This window comes from Corythoichthys intestinalis, chromosome 20 (genome assembly GCF_030265065.1).
Source record: "Corythoichthys intestinalis isolate RoL2023-P3 chromosome 20, ASM3026506v1, whole genome shotgun sequence".
Classification (NCBI taxonomy): Eukaryota; Metazoa; Chordata; class Actinopteri; order Syngnathiformes; family Syngnathidae; genus Corythoichthys; species Corythoichthys intestinalis.
The window spans coordinates 29,807,433-29,829,802 of NC_080414.1; positions in this window are offsets into that span (position 1 = coordinate 29,807,433).

Genomic DNA, 22,370 nt, shown 5'->3' on the forward strand with positions numbered 1-22,370 from the left:
TCGTGATTTGACATGGAAGTATTTAATTTAAACGTATCAAAAGTAGATTTGTTCGACGGGACAGTTTGCATCGATAGTCCCTGCCGTTGAGTAAAACTGCTGTCAACAACATGGAGTTTACTTTAACAGGAAGAGCAAATCAACGGGACAGTGGTACTTAACAGGGCTTGATCCGACCACCTAGCCCAGTGGTCGGGAACCTTTTTGGCTGAGAGAGCCATGAACACCACATATTTTTAAAAGTAATTCCGCAAGAATATACCATATGTTTAAAACTAAAAATACAAGTAATGTGTGCATTTTGTGTAATTTCAACACTTTTAAAGTACAATAAGTCTCTGAATTCTTTTTCATAACATAGTTGTGCTGTTGCTAATCAATGATGAGTATTTCTTACACCTATTGAGACTTCTGGTGCTGCAAGGTTTTGCTGATGGCTTTGTAGTCTGGTTCATGCAGACATTAAGAAACTTATGCACGGAGTACCATCAGTGCACACCGAAACAAGTTTATCCATCGGTAGATTTTTTTTTCTTTACCGAACTCAGTGAAGGACTTGAATAAATCCTTCCCTTTTGTTTTCCCTTTCAGAGTCAAAACCTTCCAATCACGCTGAACTGCGATAAATAGCTTACGTCTGTTGACTCATCCAAAGCGAGAGGAAAAATGGTCTCGCATTTTTGTCCTTATGTCCTGCTGAAAAGTACGATACTCCTCGTCTTATTTTCTTCTTGCCATCTTCTCAAAAGAGTTTGTAAAATGAGATGACAACGCGAAAAACGAAACTGACAACGAGTTTACTTCCTGATATCACGCACACGCGCACATAGGCTGCTATTTTCAACAGCAAAATACAGCAACCCCACTTGAACAGTGTCTCTGCCTCATCTGCGTTGCCCATGCGATTAATAGATAGACACAACGACGTGCAAGTTTGCCACTTTACTGCGAACCGGCTTTCTAGTCGCCGGTTGTAGTATATGGACTATGTGTCCCATGATCACCCTGGGTTCACACAGCCAACAGCATGGGACTTTGGGGGATCTAACGTAGCACATCTAGGTTGCTATTTGATGATATCTAGTGCAAAGTGCAGGAGTGTTGTCGGAGCATTAAAATAGTTAACATACGCCGCAAAAGTCACGTCTGCTCATTACTGCACAACACCAGCATGTGACCGGTGACCCGTCGCCGTTTCGCGCAATGCGCAAAGGAGCATATTAAAAAAAGTTTCGTTAAAGATTTGTCTGCGAGCAAGATGCAGCCGTCAAAAGAGCTAGATCTGGCTCGCGAGCCATAGGTTCCCGACCCATGACCTAGCCAATCATTATCATGTTTGCAATGGTGTCACCACCCCTTTACCTCCTTCCCCCTCTCACTCTGCTCTATCCAGGTAGGAGGCAGCTAATGTGTGACAAAATCAATTCTCCACAGTTCGCACTTCATTCAACCAAATTGTAGTAACGAGACCCTTCACATCCTCAGTAATGGGAACGGCTCTGCAACGATGGGAAAATTAATTTGATTACTCACTACTGAAAAAAATAACGCCATGGGAGACATTATAATAGTCCTTCTAAAAAAAATTAGCATATTGTGATAAAGTTCATTTTTTTCTGTAATGTACTGATAAACATTAGACACACACACACAACACACAACTGAAGTCGTTCAAGCCTTTTATTGTTTTAATATTAATGATTTTGGCAAAAAAGTAACGAAAAACCAAAAATCCCCATCTAAAAAAATTAGCATATCATGAAAAGGTACTCTAAAGAAGCTACTAACCTAATCATCTGACTCAACGAATTAACTCAAAACCCCTGCGAAAGATTCCTGAGGCTGTTAAAAACTCCCAGCCTGGTTCATTACTCAAAACCGCAATCATGGGCAAGACTGCTGACCTGACTGCTGTCCAGAAGGCCATCATTGACACCCTCAAGCAAGAGGCTAAGACACAGAAATTTCTGAGCGAATAGGCTGTTCCCAGAGTGCTGTATCAAGGCACCTCAGTGGGAGGGAAAAAGTGTGGCAGGAAACGCTGCACAACCAGAAGTGGTGACCACAGCCTGACAAAGATTGTGGAGAAGGGCCAATTCCAGACCTTGGGGGACCTGCAGAAACAGTGGACCGAGTCTGGAGTAGAAACATCCAGAGCCGCCGTGCACAGGCTTGTGCTGGAAATGGGCTACAGGTGCCGCATTCCCTAGGTCAAGCCACTTTTGAACATGAAACAGCGGCAGAAGCGCCTGACCTGGGTTACAGAGAAGCAGCACTGGACTGTTGCTCAGTGGTCCGAAGTACTTTTTTTCAGATGAAGGCAAATTTTGCATGTCATTCGGAAATCAAGGTGCCAGAGTTTGGAGGAAGACTGGGGAGAAGGAAATGCCAAAATGCCTGAAGTCCAGTGTCAAGTACCCACAGTCAGTGATGGTCTGGGGTGCCATGTCAGCTGCTGGTGTTGGTCTACCGTGTTTTATCAAGGGCAGGGTCAATGCAGCTAGCTATCAGGAGATTTTGGAGCACTTCATGCTTCCATCTGCTGAAAAGCTCTATGGAGATGAAGATTTCATTTTTCAGCACGACCTGGCACATGCTCACAGTGCCAAAACCACTGGTAAATGGTTTACTGGCCATGGCATTACTGTGCTGAATTGGCCTGTCAACTCTCCTGACCTGAACCCCAATCCGTGGATATTGTGAAGAGGAAGTTGAGAAACACCAGACACAACACTGTGAATGAGCTTAAGGCCGCTATCGAAGCATAGCAGTGCCACATGCTAATTGCCTCCATGCCGCGCCGCATTGAAGCCGTCATTTCTGCAAAAGAATTCCCGAACAACTATTGAGTATATAGTGGATATAATTAATTGAAGGTTGACTTTTTTGTATGAAAAAATACTTTTTTGTATTGGTCGGATGAAATATGCTAATTCTTTTGGATACGGATTTTTGGTTTTCTTGACTTTTTTGCCAAAATCATCAACATTAAAACAATATAAGGCTTGAACTACTTCATTTGTGTGTAATGAATGTAAAATAAATGAAAGTGTAATGTTGATCAGTACATTACAGAAAATAATGAACTTTATCACAATATGTTAATTTTTTTAGAAGGACTAGTATTTTAACGCCGTTATTAACAAAACTGGTTGTAGCACAGTATTCAATGATATGGGCACATAACAGTATACATGTGATCACTCTTTTTTTTTTTTTAATTTGGGGGAATTCACAAACATCCATATTTTGATTATTTAATAATACTAGGTAAAGCAGAAATAAAACACAGTCAACGCATTATTTGGGGCGCAATGAGGAACAGACCGAGAGTAAATATGTTCAACTCAGTTGCTACAAACATACGGCCACATAATACTACGGTAGATATCACATATGTATAGAACTAGATGCGAAATGACAGACTTGCAGGCATTAGTAAACAGCCGCCATCTTAAAGCAGTAGACTTCTCTGGAAGGCTCTGTTGTAGCAAACCTAATTAACTTAAAAAAATTTTTTTTTTTTATCAAAACTACTCTTAAATCGGCAAATCTTTAAATGATGAAACAGTTTGAACTTTTTTACATGTCGAAAGTAGACAGAAGGGAAATTACGGAATAACAGGAGCTATTTTAAAACCTTTAACGGTTGATTCACAACATTAAATTGAATGCAGTTTAAAGCTGCTGATAGAGAATGGGACTTGAGTATTTTATTTATTGTTTTGAACTGTTAACTTTATACTGAAATAGTAGTTTGGTTTAGCCCGAGAGGATTTTCGAACAATTTTGAAACTCATGTACGAAACATTAAAAATGGGGAGGGGGTGCATCAATAATCGAATTGTAGCCTCTGAATCGTAATAATAATTGAATCGTTAGGTGCCCCAAGAATCCCACGTCTAGAAAATATGAAATAACAAATGAGGTTGATGAGGATATACTTTATATAGTGTCTCCTAACAGTAGGGATTAAATAACAGAGACAAATCAAAAGACACTCCATTATAGTGACTGAATATTGTATTAAATGATTATATGGCAATTTAGAGTGGGGACTTTTTCCAGAGTTGTGTAATAGTAATACCAGATCAAATCCACCTGCAATATAATAAAACCTCCAATGAAGTGTATCTTACTTTTATTTTTAGTATTTTACAACATGACCTTAATGTGGATGACGCCATAAAGGTTTGCTCGTATTTGTGATCTTGAATTATGATTTAGCAGTTGTGGCTGACTGATTGACTGTTGGTCCTTGGAGAAGCTATTGTGTTTTGAAAATGTCAAATGTCAAATAACAAACAATAAAACAGCCACAACTCACATCGAGCATCGTCCAAACTGGTCATAAAACTGGGATATGCTCCTTGTTCTCATGCGAAGTGATGTATTTTCAAGTAGTAGCTCACTCATCAAGCTAACTGAATTTTGTATTTTCTCCAATTCTACAGAACAAGCTCTGTTTGGATAGATTGCAGAAGACCAATCATGCGTCACTTTACCATGACGCACACTAATGCATGGCATCAAGCAAATGTATAAATCTGACGAAATCACTGGTGCGCTTCATTTTTCAACGTAATGGCTGCAGCATTAACAGCTGCTAGTCGTCGCCTTAAAGTCATTTATTACAACCTATGTTATCCTAGTCTGCCATTTTACTACCATAGGTCAATAAATCAGTGGGCAAGAAGAAGGCCTGCTCCCCCCGCCGTCATGCCTGCTTTCTAGAGAGAAATATGGGGCACTGTTAAAGCTCACGCAAACCCCAAACCAACTTTGATAGAACATATGGGATCAACTGTGTTACAAAGACTAGCACATTTTTCCTGTTTGGTTTCAACTTTCTTGCTATATTTTAGTGCATAGAGTTAATTTGGATGACTTTATACTGGACCCCCAACTGACTTTTAGAACTGTCTACACTTTATTATAATTTTATGGTAGGTATATTTATAGAGAACAATTAGCATTTTTTTATTGGAGAAAAATTAGAAACCTAAATTACCTTGGCTTTTTTTTTTTTAGCCATTCTCATTCAAAAAGACCAGTTCATGGAGTAAGAAGGATCTTTATCAATATTTTATTGTAAATGGCTCCATACATTGGCGTAGTTGAGTGAAACTCTTAGAAGTAAAACGTTATTTTTACACCAGCATTTTTCTGCCAAGCTGAACTGATTTTCCAGATTTTATCTAATTTATTCAAAGTTCTTTTCCACAATTTAGAATAGATGGCCTAAACATGAGCCTTATTGAGTATGGGGACCGTGCCAGTGTTTAATGTTTTCAATACATCAACTAATATGTATCCAATGATTTTCTTCGTGACTGTGGTCTGAATTGCCTCAACATCATTGGAAAGCTTCTTACACATACCTCTGAGCAGATCATCATGATCATCATTAACCCATTTAACGAGATAGGAACTCATGGCTATGAGCGTTCTTTGGTATTTAATTGAAAAGTGGATTTTTCATTGATTGATGACCTACGCAGGGTCTGGAATACATTTCAACTTAAGGATAAGATACAAGATAAGATAGTTTTGTGAATTTTTACACCGAGTTTTTTTCCCCTTTCCACAAATCTTCTTATTCATCATTTTGGAGCCCACAGCTCTGCAATCATCACTAACGAATGTCTTTTGACAGCTCTAAGTGCCACTTCCTTTAATCGGGTGAAACAATTGGTGGACGAGTAACAGCTAGTTTTGCTCATACATTTATGAAGTGCTGCAACGAAGAGCCGAAATGACGCCAACAACTTCAGCAAACTCCTCTGCTTTGCGCACTACATGTTCTTGGTCAGCAGGTCCCACTTCCACATAATCAGCAAGGTCTAAAATATCTCTAACAAACTCCTGAGAAAGTATAAACTCCGTAGCCGCAATATTTTGAAAGACTTCAGACGACAGCAATCAATTGAGCCCCTTTTGCGTACCCCTAAACACCGTTAAAATCCCAGGATTTAAACAGGCAGGCCTTGTATGTGAAAGCAATTTCCCGGCTTGATTGACACGGAAATTTCACGGGTTGCATCTTAGTATAATGTCCGGCACTTTCCCAGGACGAGGCGTATGTGGAAGCAAGCATTAAATACCCGGGTCACAGCGCTATGGCTGATGATGTAAATATCATGGCAGGCCGATCGTCACTTTTCTTTGCAGTAAGACAAAAAGCGGTAAACAAACATCCCAATTATCAACATAGCAAGCTAGAAATTGCTAAATTAAACTGAAAATATAACAAAATTAAATTTATACTGGTTCGTAGCGCCGAGGAAGAGAGTCCATCGTCCATCTTTGGGAATGGGTGGTTTGTGGTTTGTTTTTGTTGCTGATGTTATGGTCAGCAACAATGGAAACAAGGTTGTATCGCAATGCAGAAAACAACAGACGGACGTGTTCAAGGGTTTCTTGAATACAAACTATAATACACGCAATCGCAGAAAAGGGGGAATAACACAATGGGTCCGTGACAGAAGGTCGACGGGGATCAATAACTCAGCGGTAGGCAGAGAGCCGATAAGACAATTAAACAAACACACTCAAATATCAGCAAAACGTAAGGGGTTTGAAAACTAGGGCGGCAGATGAACAAGCTAGCAAATGCACGAAATTCGAGAGTACAAGGTATCAAATGGCGCCCAGCAAGTTAATATCTCGGCACCCTTCGCTTGGATTGCCTGGGATTAAATACAGTCTTGATGAGCTTGAAATGGCTGCAATTACGACGTCGGGAATGCTCCCACAACTGGCTCTGTAACAAAACACGATTTGACCAACATTGTGACAGAAGATACCGATCAAAAATGATGTAATGTCCAGGCTATGATTTCATAGCCTGGACATTACGTCACACTCCACACTCACCACTGTTCCAGCTATCGAGTCGAGGACTAGGGATGGGAATTGATAGGATTTTTACGGTTCAGATTCCATTATCGTTATTGCTTACCGATTCGATTCTTTATCGATTCTCTTATCGATTCTAATTTGGCGAAAAAGAAGAACAAACATTTTGATTTGCATCTAGTTTGTTTATCAGAAGTCACAACCATACAAACTCACAACGAGGTCAAAAGAGGCCCAAAGCCTCGGTGTTAACTTTGGCAATATTTAACTGTGGTAAATAGTCAAGAAAGAAAAATATTTCAGTAAAATGTTACACAAATAGAAAAAAAAAAAATCCTTTTTAAAAGGACATTTGAGCTGATAGCACTCATAAAATATTAAAAAAAGATAAATACTGTCAAATACAACAGAACAGTGAGTACTGCAAATGTGCAAAATTAACACTTCTTTTGCAGAAAAATAAGCATGTCTGTTTTTCAGGTAGGATACGTGTTCTTTCTGGACTTATGGTGTCTCCAGCAGTGGCGAGCATCCTCTCAGATGGGGCGGAGAAAGCCTGAACACACAGAAAGTGTTCATCTAGTCCAGATAGCAGGGGCAGAGTATCTCTTTTGTTCTCCCAAATTTTAACAAGTTTATAATTAGGTTGGTGTAATTACATAAAGATGGTTGGATCTCATACTGTACAATACTATGTATTACTATGTGTACTATGTCAACTTCCTTGACATAGTTGGGGTACTCTATGGAAAGGCCTTTTGATACTGAGTAGAATAAAAGTGGTTTGGGACCATACTATCTCAAATTACGGGCGAAAATACGCTGATTGGCTGTAGTCGTCAGGTGCATTTTGGGAATTAATTTGGAACATCCACTTCCGTTAGTCGTAGCAACACAAAAATACCACCATCGGATGCAAAGGTATATACTTTTGTATGAAATCAGTAGTCTGATTGACCCTACGACCAACCAAATTCAAATTATTCCTACCGAAATGGTTATTAAAATTGCTAATAAAATCGTTCAGGATTATTTTAGATGCATGTATGTTATATTTTTCTTTAAGAGTATTCGACGAGGAATACGATAGACCCATTAATAGACTTTTTTTGAAAAATCACCATTTTTTAAAGTAGTCTCATGAATAATCAATCACGTGGCCTGTGAAAATCAATGCAAAAATAACTGACGGCTCTTCAGATTATACTTGGTGAGTGGTCACTCTTTGAATAATCACATAGTCTTATGTGCTAAATGTGAAATATCAAATGTTTTCATGGACGCATTACAGTAATGGATTTACGACTGTAACATCGGTTTTAAATAATTAAATTACACAAAATATTAGTACTTTATTTTAAAAAATCGTGGACTGGCCCACATAACCATCTTTGAACAGAAATGTATTAGTCTACAAGTTTTCACGACCATATCCCAATAACAATCACACAGGTATGACATTAGTTCAAGCAGAGTAAAATAATACATATTCACGGTACAAGAAAGTCGTTTCCGTGTGGGCGCGCCCGTCAGGGGGGACATTTCACGCAGGGCGGCTATTTTTCGGCACAACACCTGTTGTTGCGCTCACCTTCTTGCTGCGCGACCGTGGCGACGAGCTTCGTAGTCTCCGTCTGATGATGTCTGCGATCGTGTTGGCAACATATTGATGTTTTTGCCGCTGTCTAACGGCTGTGGACACAAACGCATCACGGACCGAGATAAACAAACCGTGCTGCTTTCGAGATTTGCCCTTTTAACAATGGGCACACAGCAACTACTAAAATGACCGTTTATCTTCTCTGTTACTGCAACCAACCGCCACACATGCCTTCACCTTTTTGATTAATCAATGTTAACGATTGTCAGGAAGGTTTTTGGGTTCGTTTACTTGGCGGTGATTCCTTAGACAAGCAGAAAAACACGCAGTAATAGGAGGAATGTACGTAGCGGTAATATGTAAACACGATGAGCTGACGGACAACATGGCGGCACCAGTCAGGGGGGCGGAGTTGTGTTGTCACGTGATTGGGGTTCGCGATTCCCATCCCTATCTGGGACCCAGCTCCTTATTGGCCCCTCAAGCCCGAACGAAATCGTCCCTGCAATCAGATTCATTTTACGCGTGACGCGTGCTTAATCAGCAACGTCACTCTTGCGCGTCGGCAGTCGTCTCCAAAACAACACAGATGGTGAACAGGAGAGCCGAGAATATGTTCCTATCCGCCGTAAATTCAGTTTTAAAAGACCAAAAACACATTGAGTCGCTAAAACCAACAGTCACCTAGCCATGTTGAATAAACTTCTTCGTTCTCCGCTCTCCTCGTATGTTTACGTCCTCGCGCTAGTTTCTTATCATTTTACCAACGTCATGTCTGCCAGTTGCTGATTGGTCCACTCCGTGGGAATTTGATCCGCTGAACAGTTGCCAGACTCTATAGCTGGAAAAGCGGTGAGTCTGAGTTACAGGCAAATGAAATCACGCCAGCAGCCCTCTCCGCACAAAGAGCGCCAGTGGGCAACACGTGTCAGACCCGCGTCATTCCCAGGATATCTCTACATGCATGTAAGCAATGACATGAGAAAATCCCACATCACTTTACACAGAAATTTACCGGGATATGTTTATGAAAGGGGCTTCAGACTGAGATCAGCGTTAATCAAAGTCAGTGAGCGGGACTAAGTTTGACAGATAAAATAAATTCACAAAGTGCTGCAAATGTGTCAAAGAAATATATAATTATTCAACAATTTTATTATGTTTTTACTAGGGCTGTCAAACGATTAAAATTTTTAATCGAGTTAATTACAGCTTAAAAATTAATTAATCGTAATTAATTGCAATTAATCGCAATTCAAACCATCTATAAAATATGCCATATTTTCCTGTAAATCATATATATATATTCTGTAAAATAAATTGTTGGAATGGAAAGATAAGACACAAGATGGATATATACATTCAACATACGGTACATAAGGACTGTAGTGGGCATTTCACTCTACTGTCATTTAAATCTGTCTATGCTGTCCTCACGCCGAAGCGTCTACTTTTTCCAAAGCTAGACAGCTAGTGAACGACGCCTTAATAATCAGACTTCTTCCTTTTTCATCTGATTTATTAATAAAATGGCCTCAAACCATTGTCCTCTTTAGACCGTCGTAAAACTACAAAAAAAAAGTACACAAGCATTGCATTAGCAACAACGTTAGCCTCGCACGCTATACAGGTTCACTAAACATAAACAAAAAGCGTCTCATACAAAAAATATAACATTTCGCTTACTAACATAATATGTACATTCTTTACAACAACCATACTTACGGACAAATCTTGTCCAAGGATCATATAAGCACAACATTACAACGTAGGCGTCATCCCGAGACGTCGTGCAGCCATATTGAACTGGCAAGAAAACAATAAACCATGTCGCAAAGCGACCACTAGAGTTCGCTGTTAGACAGCACAAAAAGCCTTGCTGTAAAACTTACCAAAAGGCAGAATACTGTCTGAGCGGGACATGTGCGTTAATTGCGTCAAATATTTTAACGTGATTAATTTAAAAAATGAATTACCGCCCGTTAACGCGATAATTTTGACAGCCCTAGTTTTTACATTAAATGAGTTGTTATTCGAATAAAATCAATGATACATTTAATGACAGTTTTATTCATTTAATGACACATATAAGTATTTGAAGACTTATTTACTGTATATATTTCATCTGTCCAGCCTTGCCTGGCACGGTCAGACTGTTCTCCCGGTATTTTTCAAACACCGGGAGAACAGTCTCCCAGCTCAATGGCTTCTCGAGCCAGAACAAACTTATCCGTGCAATCAGATTCGTTTACTTGCATGACGTGTTCTTAACGAGCAACGAAACTTGCGCGTTGGAAGTCGTCTCTACAACACAGATGGCGAACGGGAGAGCCGAGAATATGCTCCAATCCACGGTAAATTCAGTTTTAAATGACCAAAAACACATCGAACTATTGACAACAGTGTCTCGCGCTAGCCATGTTGAATAAACTCCGTTCCCCTCGTGCTCAAGTTTCTCGTCGCTTTACCGCCCTGGGAATTTGATCCGAGGAACGGTCGCCAGACTATCGCTGGAACAGCGTTGAGTCTGGAGGTCCAGGTAAAGACCAGCCATCGCTTGGTATAGTGAATAGTGAAAAATACATGTAAAAATATATCGTACCTCATTTTACTCTATACAAATCCAGAACAATTCCCTTATTTGTAATGTAGTGCTATTTTACATGGCTGTGATTGATTGTGACTATGTTCATTTGAGTCACTTCACTTTAAACCTACTCCTTTCTAGACTGGAAAAAAAATGGACGCAATCACTTTTGCCTCCTGCGGCACATGTGAAGAACTGTAGTGCCAGCAAACACTCAGATATATAAATGTTTTGGCTACAACAGCGGAAGCCAATGTATTCCTACTTGGCCCATTTGCTCCTGTGTGGCATGGCCGCATGCTGCATTTAATTTACCATCGGCTTGACTAAACGAACCAGGGAAGGCGCTCCATAATTCATGAAGAGAAAGCGAGGCGAAAACATGATGAATGTTCAGTTGCTATTCATGTATCCTTGTTCCGAAATCTAAATTTAATGCTAATTATCAAAGACAAAAGACAGAAAATGAGATTAGAAGTGTAGATAGATGTGATTTTGAACAAAATAAAATATGTTTAGACTATATACTCATGTAAATGAGGGCATGATCTATGAGGAATCAGTGAGCAATAGTTTAAAAAAAAAAAACATACTCAAACTTTTCATTCATCACTGCCATTTCTCTTCCTGACTATTTTCTTATCTCCATAATTAAGTAATTAACTCTCCCCGGTGCTAGTTAGCCGTGTTCTCAAACTGGACACAGCAGGAAAAATAATACACTAAATCACTCGCTCCCTTGCTGGAGGATTCTGGAAACGCGCCACACGGTAATGAAAGATTAAAGGTAATGAGCAGAGAAAGAGATATTGGTTTTGCTGGAGCCAAAAAGAAATGTTCTCACACCCACGTCGGCTGCAACAAACACATTCACATACAAACTCATTTGAGCGATGAAAAATGACCACAGGCATTTTCACACACTTAACACACCAGGATTAATGTGCAGATTCACCCACACATGCATAGATGTGGCGTGCAAATCAACACCTGACAGGCTGGCATTTATCACAAATCTTTTCTGCACTTTTCTGTCGTATGAGGAGATCCGTACAAATATCAAGGTGCAATAAGGATATATTGCACGGTTTTAATCTCATGATCATGATAAACATAGACTTTATAGCTGCAGACAATGAAAAATGGCAAGCAATTAGTGATCTACTTTGTCTTTTGGACGACAAATATTTGTTTTTCCGTTCAACCGTGAGCATTGTTGGCAAGAAGGCTGTTTGCATTGCTGCTGCTGTACAGGACTTAAATTAGCGAGTGCTTATACTGTGCGGCGTCTGCATATTCTCACTGCCCTTGCATGGTTTTCCATGTGACTTTCTGTCATATAAAAACCTTTTGGTAGGGTGTGAATGTCATTTTCTTCGCTGCAATGGTGTAGGGATTGCAGTTCTCAAGCAGGGTTTGATTGTGTAGGATGGCGCTTGACAGGTTGTTGGCTATTGATTGGTCATCTGGTCACATTGCATTCCAATTGGACCTGGCTGAAGTGGCAGAGAAGCATTTACACATTTGGTAGTACCATAGTTGACACTTTTGTTTCACTGGTCTAGCATTAAAAAAAAACAACAACTGATGATTGTTTGGAAAACAAAACATACAGTGTGCACACCCTTCGCATTTCTGCAGATATTTAAGTATATCTTTTCGTAGGACAACACTGACAAAATGAAACTGACACAATGAAAAGTAGTCTGTGTGCAGTTTATATAATAGAGTTAATTTATTTTACCCTCAAAATAACTCAAAATATAGACATTAATATCCAAACCCCTGGCAACAAAAGTGAGTACACCCCTATGAAAAAATGCACATCCCTAAATGTCCAAATTGAGTACTGCTGGTCATTTTCCCTCCAAAATATCATGTGACTCGTTACAGGAGTGCTGTCACTATTGCTGCAGAGATTGAAGAGGTGGGGGGTCAGCCTGTTAGTGCTCAGACAATACGCCGTACTCTACATCAAATTGGTGTGAATGGCTGCCTGTCACCCCAGGGGAAAGCCTCTTCTGAAGACGGTACACAAGAAAGCCGCCTGTCTCATCAGACCATAGGACATGGTTCCAGTAATCCATGTGCTTGGTTGACATGTCTTCGCAAACTGTTTGCGGGCTTTCTTGTGTACCGTCTTATAATATCTCAATAAAATCATGGCGTCTTTCATCATGCTCTCGTGGGTTCTCACCTCCAGTTACGGTTTTGCCGTTTTTTTTTTTGTTTTTTTTTAAATGCTCTCCTGTTCAAAATTGTTCTTCCCCCAGAAAATTGAAATTTTAAGATTTCCAATGATGTATCACACATGCATATAAGCCAATTCTGAAATTTGGTTTCAGAGCGGAACTTCAAATCACCTAAGTGTCTTCCGCCATACATAAAAGAAAACATGATATTTACATGTATACATCCATATTAACCCTTTAATGCCAGCAATATGAAGCAATTATCAGAGAATCCCAAAATTTGAAAAATAAGGTCCTAATGAAACCTTTTTTTTCAAATTTGTAAAAAGAAAAGTCAAAAGGAATATGTGTAATAAGCGCTCAGATATCTATAACCCTTGCTAAATCCTGTTTGTTTTTCCTATGGAACCTGCAGATGCATGTGTTGACTTGTATCCATCTTTTTTTTTTTTTTCCAAAAAGAAATGTCAAAATTCTGAATTAGTCTCAAAATCATGAAATTTTAGGTGTATCAAATGTGATACATTTGGCAATTAGGGTTAACATTTTTAAATAAAGTAGACCATTAAGGCCAAATTATGCCGGACGCGTTTGCAGTCCGGCTCCGACAAGATATAGCGCCGGAGCCAATCCGTTTCCATTCTATCCTATTCAAATTATGCCGTCAGCGCTACGAATTGACTGCGGACCATCTCTGACATGCCGGATCCTGCCAGATGGTTTTGGGCTATTTTCTATTTTTGCTGGAGATGCATCCGTCAGCCAGGCCTGGAGTCAACAGGCCAGGCGCTTATTCACAGTTCAAACACCAGCGAACCGGGACGTAGAATGCTTCATCATGGATGTGGAAAGTCACAAATTGATTTATGTTGCAGCAGATCATTTTTATAAGGACAACATTAAAAAGGCATAGAACGCCATAGCAGAAGCTATGAGGATGGACAGAGATGGACAGAGATTTTTTATGCAAGTTATGTAATTTAAAACAGTAATTAAAAAATATTGTCACAAACCCATGTAAAAGCAATAACATTTGGGAAGAAATATTCAGTCAAATCAAGTCCACCTCTCTCTCTGCTTGCTTCTCTGTTGCATACAGACTCCGGGTGTTTATCGTTGTTTTTAATGCCACATTATCACGCGCGATCACACAAGCGCGAATGACTGCATGAAGCTGCCGGATTGCAGTTGTGCACAGCCAGTATGTTTTGTCCTATTTTTGACGTACTGTGAGCACGCAGTCATCACGGAGATTGGTAGATTCGTACCGAAGACGCGTCCGGTATAATTTGGCCTTAAGACTCCAGCGGCTCCTTCCTTGACTGATAATAATAATAATACATTTTATTTGTAGAGCGCTTTTTCCCTATGCTCAAAGACGCTTTAGAGTAGGAACAAAAAACAGCAAACAACGTGAACAGAACAAAACAATAAATAAAATAATTATATATTAAAAGCTAGTTAAAAAGGTGAGTTTTTAACAGTTTTTTGAATGTGGGAAGGTCTTTACAGGTACGGATGGGTTTAGGGCAGTGCTTCTCAATTATTTTCTGTCACGCCCCCCCAAGGAAGACGTAAATGTTTCGCGCCCCCCCAAACTCTCTGCTGCCACTGTAAATAGTATCATTTGTCTATAAAATTACTATTATAAATACGCATCTGCCTAACATTGTGTCCTTTTTTTCTAATAAAGAAAAAAAGTAACATAGATCAACTTATAATAAAGTATAACTTTATTATAAACATTGTTTGTTTGTAACAGAGCAGACTTGATGTGCATCAATTTGCCTGAATTAAAAAAAAAAAATTCACATCCAAACTAAAAAATACACTCAAGGTACATTTTTGACCATTTGATACAGAAAAATAAAATGTAATAAAATCAGTAAATAATCCCAAATTAAAATTGATTAGAAACATTCACTCATGAGGACAATGTGCCAAAAAATTTGACCGAAAAAACAAATCTGAATAAAAGGGGGAAAAAAAGTGTCCTTGGACAGGACAGTTTTTATTTTTGCTGCTCACAGTATTTACCTCCTTTGCAATGATGTGGAGTTATTTTTCAGTTAGCATGCTAACAATGCTCACTGGCTTACTGATATAACACTGACAAAGCAGGACGATTGTTGGCAATATTCGGCACGTTTTCACTGAAAAAATCAAGCGGCTTAAGTGGCGTCTTAATTGATTTGGCTTTTTGCTGTCTGCTATAATTATTTTTAGACACAGTAAACAGTGGTCTTTCATCATCACCCACTGTATTAAAAGTCAAAGCTAAAAGGCAAACGGCACGAAAAAAGCGCATTCACGGCGGCTGAGGTAGAACCGTAGGTGAGGGCAGTCGTCGTGACGATCCCAAGCCGAAAATGGCACTTCTCGGGCGGCGACGTGAGAACCGGACAAGACAGTGGGTCGCTGCGTGAGTGAGTCCGGTCGGAAAACGGCGGTGGCACACTGCTCTTCATATTTGTTGTCTGTGTGTGCTGAGTGCTCTTCCTTAGTTCAAAAATACTGCGCGCACTCTGAAAATGAGAGCGCCACTGCCACCTACTGAGTGGATGTGCAAGTACACTTTATTCCAGTACGGCAAAAAAAAAAAAAAACCCACATAAAACATGTTCCCCGAGGTCACATGCGCCCCCCCTGGCATTGCTCTGCGCCCCCCCAGGGGGGCGCGCCCCACTATTTGAGAAGTACTGGTTTAGGGAGTGAGTTCCAAAGGGAGGGGACAGCAACGGAGTAGGCTCTGTCCCCCCAAGTTCGGTGTGTTCTTTGTTGGGGCAGTGCGAGGATGTTTCCATTAGCGGAGGTGACGGTAGGGGGTGTATGGACACAGAAGGTCTGTGAGGTGGGGAGGGGATAAGTTATTGAGTGCTTTGTAAGTGATAAGGATGATTTTGAACTGAATTCTGTATGAAATAGGAAGCCAGTGCAGTTTATGGAGGACGGGGGTAATGTGGTTCCTATAGGGGGTCCGGGTGAGAAGGCGTGCAGCAAGTTTTCGATATATTGTAGTTTATTGATGAGTTTGGATGGAGAACCTAAAAGAATGCTGTTACAGTAGTCATGTCTGGAGGAGATGAAGGCATGGATGAGGGTTTCAGCAGCAGAGAAGGTGAGGAAGAGGCGAAGACGGGCTACGTTCTTGAGGTGGAAGAAGGCAGTTCTGGTGATGTGGGTGACGTGCAGGTCGAATCTTAGTTTATTTTTAAAAATGATACTTAGGTTGTGGGAATGTGATGAGAGAGGCAGGGTGCAGTTGTTGATGGTGACGGAAAATTGACTGTCTGATGATTATGTCTGATTTGTTACTGTTGAGTTAAAGATAATTTTCTTGCATCCAGGAATTAATTTCACTGAGGCAGTTGTGAAGTGTGGATTTGGTGCTGTGCGAGATTTGTTTTGTGGATATGTAAATTTGGATGTCGTCAGCGTAACAGTGAACTTGGAGTCCATGTTTGCGGATGATTTGGCCAATGGGGAGGATGTAGAGAAAGAAGAGGAGGGGACCAAGAACTGAACCTTGGGGGACACCTTGTGGTACGGGAACAGGAGGGGATGTGCGCTGATTGATGGCGATGAATTGTTGTCGGTCAGTGAGGTACGAGCGGAACCAGGAAAGTGCGGTGCCAGTGATATATAAAGATTCTAAGCGGGGGAGAGCAGGATGGTATGGTTGATTGTATCGAAGGCAGCAGTGAGGACCAGGAGGATGAGGATGGTGAGTTGCCCGGAGTCCATGGAGAGGAGAATATTGCTATTTATTTTGAGAAGGGCTGTTTCGGTGCTGTGCTGTGAGCGGAAGCCAGATTAAAAAAGTTCAAACAAGTCATTGTTGCTGAGGTGGGTTCCGAGTTGGGTGGCGACGGCCCCTTCCAGGATTTTTGACAGAAAAGGGAGATTGGAGATGGGGCGGTAATTACTTGGTGATGATTATAATGGTGAAAAAACACCTGTGCACAGGTGTCAAGGGAGCTTTACTAGTATACTGTACTTCAAAAATCCACAAATACCTGAAACTGCAAATTTGCGAAGGATCTCTGTTTACTGAATAGAAAGATAGAAGCAGAAATAACGCCACTTTACGATCATTCGTTTTGACATTGCCATCTTCTGGCTCCATTTTCCATGTTATGGTGCCAAGAGAATTGACGAAAAAAAAAAGTATTTTCCAGATGCGTGTAATAACTTTTGGTCTTATACTACAAGAACACTTTCACTTGCCTGACTTCCATAAACAGCAACTTCTGGGGGAAAAAAGCCCAAATTGCTTTTCCATGTAAGGTCCTGTGCACCCGAAATCTCATGATGATCACAGTTTATTGAACGTGATCTCACACACGGCAGTAAAAGTTAACAAGCGCTCTCTTAAACCCAGGTTCGGACATTTATAAGGTCGTAGAAGAGCCTGTGTTGCTTCGTCCTAAAAGAAGAAGATACAGATGTTCGCCGTTCAAAGGACCGTTGGTCATCATTTGCTTCTATGTGTTTCAATAAATTCATCTTTTCTTTCATCGGCGATACTTGTTAATAATGACTCTCTATTAGCAGAACAGTCATTACCCTTTTCCATGAGTGATGAACACCCACCTTTCCGCGCACGCAGAATGACAGGTTTTCCCTATCACCGACTGAATGTCAGGCTGATTAAAAAGAGAAATGCTCCTCCTCTGTGGTGCCATTATATGAACCAGAGGTGATGTTCAGGGCTGTTGATACGCTTCACTGTCTTGGAATAAGTCATGTAGCGCTTCTCTTTTTTGTGTTGCTCTTTTATAAATGGAGAGAAAGGGAGGTCTTTCATTACTGCCGCTGTCTGGGGTAGTTAATCCCGCGTCATAATAGGCTGGCGTTGACTCAACAATTTAGCCGAGCATGTCCCTCTGATTTGAAGGCCTTGTTCCAATCTGGCTTCAATCAGCAGCGCTGAGTTTCCGAGGGCATTGCTGATTCTCTCGCCTCAGATGAGTGATCGCTGGGAGACAGTCGGACATGCGCTAGCTGGCAAAGCCAGGATCACACCTGCTGAAAAATAACACAATCTCACACTGAAATGACCAACTCTGTGTGTATGTGTGTTTGTCCAAGGAGCTGTAGTAAACCAAAAGGCACTGGCTGGACTCCAGTTTGAGCATCCTTTAATCCTCCATCTGTACAAATGCTTTCTCTCGCACAAACACACAGTCATGCATAAGCGCGGTGGAGACTGTGTGATATTGTATTTTTTGATGTGGGCGGGTAAAGAATTATAACATGATGCAAAATCAGCCACAGTGGGAGAAAAAAAAACATTGTTTCAATTGAAGTGGATTCATCAGCGGTGATGGATCAAAACAACTGCTTAGCAAACCCCTGCGGCTCGAACACCTTTAACAGTTCTTGTTCTTTTTGTTGGATTGCAAGAATTATAAAATGCTATATACCTAATTGTTGAATGAAATAATAGAAATTGCTGCGGGGTTTCTGGGCCTTCTACACATTCAAAGAAGGATCGAAAAAATCTGCACCATTAAAAAAAATATATATTATTATTATTAAATGTGTAATACATTTAGCACGTCCACCTCACAGTTCTGATATTGTTAGTCCGATCCAGACTCTTGCCTGTGTGGAGTTTGCATGTTCTCCTCATGCTTGCGTGGGTTCTGTCTGGTATGTCCTCCCACATCCCAAAAACATGCGTGGTAGGGTGATTGAACACTCCAAATTGATCGTGGGTGTGAGTGTGTGCGTGAATGGTTGTTTTTCTCTATGTGCACACAACCACTTCAGGGCGTACCCTGATAGACTCCAGACCCCCCTAAACCCTAGTTAGGATAAGCGGTTCAGAAGATGAATTTATGAGTGATACATTATTAAAAAACAAATACAAATCAGTTTAATTCGTACATCAACATATTATCTTTGATATAGTCTGTAGTTGCTGATGATAACTTCACAATATAGTTATTCACGTATAAACATCAGGGCTCCAGGTATAGACTTCACTATCAGTTGAAGAGACACAGGGCATAGGGCCAATCTGTAGGGGGCCTATTTTCAAAAACCAAAAATTCAAAGATTTTCAAAACCAAAGCCTCTAGCGACCTAAAACCAAAACATGCACCTCCCTGAGGCATATACGAGTCTCCATGAGCAGCGACATAAAAAAATTCAAAGTCGTTCCCTAATAAAATCCCGATTATTTATTTATTTATTTATTTTTATATACAAATATACAAAACTCAAAATGGCTATAAAATTTTCAAATTTTACGCTAGATGTACAAAAATCAACAAATGCAGAGATAATCACCTATATTTTCAGGATCAATAGCAACATTTTAACATATAAGTTTTTGCCCAAAAAAGCATCTTATTTTTTTATTTAATGTAAGTTTCAACAGCTAATAAATCACCCAATTTTCACATCTGAAAATGAATACTTGAGGAAAGCATGCAGAATCATCTTAATTTTACTCAACAAAACAACATTTGCATTTACTAAAGTTGAATTCCGCTATTGTGTTGAGATGCAAAATCCAACATGGCGGCCGTCACAAAACAAAGAGATTTTTAAGTTGGAAAATTCTTGTAAATACATGCTTAAATCGCAGGATTTCTCTAGATGTTAACGTAAAACGGTCTAGAGCCTTGTTTAACAGCAAAAAACGGGCAGTTATCATTCATTTTACGTAAATATTTAAAGCCAAAGTTACAATATTGTGTAATTCAACATGGCGGCCATCACAAAAAGCTTTTGAAGTTGAAACTTCTTGTAAATAAATGCTTAAATCACAGAATTTCTATAGATATGAACGTAAAACAGTCTAGATTATTGGTTAAAAGCAAAAAAACGGGCAGTTATTGTTCATTTTACGTAAATATTTCAAGTAAAAGTTATGATATTGTGTAATCCTAGATGGGGTCCATCACAAAACAAACAAAAAAAATTAAGTTGAAAATTCTTGTAAACAAATGCTTAAACCGCGGATTTTCTATTGATACAGTATGAACGTAAAATAGTCCAGATTCTCGGTTAAAAAGCAAAAAACGGGCAGTTATCATTCATTTTACGTAAATATTTCAAGCCAAAATTAAACTAATTTTATCCATTGATTTTTTTCACAATGTTTCAAAGTGCATGAAGTGCATGAAAAGTCTGAATTTGTTGCAATTAATAATATAAGAAGGACTTATTAAAAGAATATAGTAGCAGTTAAACAGTTTAGTAGGACTTGCGTGTTAAATTATGAAATAAACTAACACAGTCAACATAAATTAGTACAAATTTATGTGGCGAAAAACTACTACCAAGACTAAAAATATCGGAGGAACAGCTTGCTTTTTGAATTAAACACAATCTAAAAATTGGAAAATTCTTTTAAAATTAGCATTATTGCAGATTGTGCCAACAATTTTAAGAATTCTGAACCACTTAAATAGTTTTTTTAGTTGTGCTCAAAGTTCATGCTTAAAAACTTTTCAACTACTTTTTTTTCTTTTCAAAGTGTTCCTTGTACTAATAGACATTCATAAGGGATGTTGAAAAGGTTATTACTTTGTCGAGCAACGTTTCCAAATAACACGCACAAAGAAAAGACAAATATTCCCCCATTTCTTGCAACAGCAGGTGAAAGTGTGAGCAGGGGAGAGGCTAACCTTGGTAGTGACCCGGTCATTTGGCCTGATATATGATGCAGCATCACAGCGCACACTGCACATTTATTAGACTATGTGTAATGATAAAAAGATAGTGAGGGGAAATAGATGATGGTTGCATGGGGGCCCACACACGCCAACGAGGCCCCTACTTGCAGTCTCCTGGTGGTAGTGTCATAAAAGCAGGGTAGAGACGATGCCTCCCAGGAATACAAATGTTGCCTTTAAGTCAGTAACGTGTGGCCGGAGATGTGCCACCACACTGAAAACTGAGAGGGGGAGATTCGGCTCCTCAGACGATTAATCTTTGTCATCATCTTAGCATTGTGGAGAAGTAATTTAGATGGTAAATACAGTTTGTGTTCCATATATCATCTGGTTGGTGCGATGGCATGCCAGATTTAGGCAGCACATTTAGGGACTAAGCAAGATTTATGCTAAATAAATGGCTGTAAGTGTCACTGGTGGGTTTTTTGTATATCTGAATTTTATCACACGTGAAAAAGGGTTGAACTTGTGAGATGAATTTTCTTAAGACTTTTAGAGCATGGAAGAATTTACAATGTCTAACATATGGGAAAGATGCCAGTCAACAAAAATAACAGTTTAGTTGTAAAATTCTTAAAGCTGTAGGACAGTGGTGGATGAAGTACTCACTTAAAATTTAAAGTACAGATACATGTGCAAAAACATTACTCAAGTACAAAAGTACTTGCTTTAGAATTTACAAAAGTAAGTATTTTCTCCCGATGCAAAAATGTAATATACATATGTACATACATACAGTGCATACAGAGATCTGAGCTATTATTCAAAGAAAGAACCAGAAAATTCATTGACTGCCCAGTTTTATTTAAAAATGTGCAGACTGGAAAATAAAACGAGCAATAAAGTTGACTGCTCTGTAAGCAGAACCTTAAGCTCCAAAACTCCAAAATGTAGCTTAATTTCAGATTGCAAGCAACTATCAGATGCATACAACCACCTTCTGTACAAGAATGTGGTGTTTTTTAATTGTCAATCTCTTGTTCACCTGCCTAATCTTGCTTGTACTCATCTTGCTGCCTTGATGCTCAATTACGGTAGAGTTGCACGGGAGTTATTGATTGTGCCGGAGGCATGGAAATTAAACTATCAATGCATAAGAAAAACAAAAGTAACGTGTAACGCAGGCAACAATTTAAAAAATAGTTGAGTAAGAATGTCAGATACCAGATATTTGTACTTAAATCCATTTTTGAGTATCTGAACTTTGACTTCGTGACATTCCTTCAACTACCGTAATTTCCCAAATATAAGGTGGACCCGTGTATAACGCACACCCCAAATTACTCTTGTAAAATCTAGGGAAAATTATTGTACCAGTTTATAACGTGCACCCTAATTTTGGCACCAATAAATAGAAGAATACAAGAAAACAGAGCTTGTGTACAGATACAGAAATGTCATTTTACTGACTAGTGAAACACAGCACAAGCATAGCACATTGG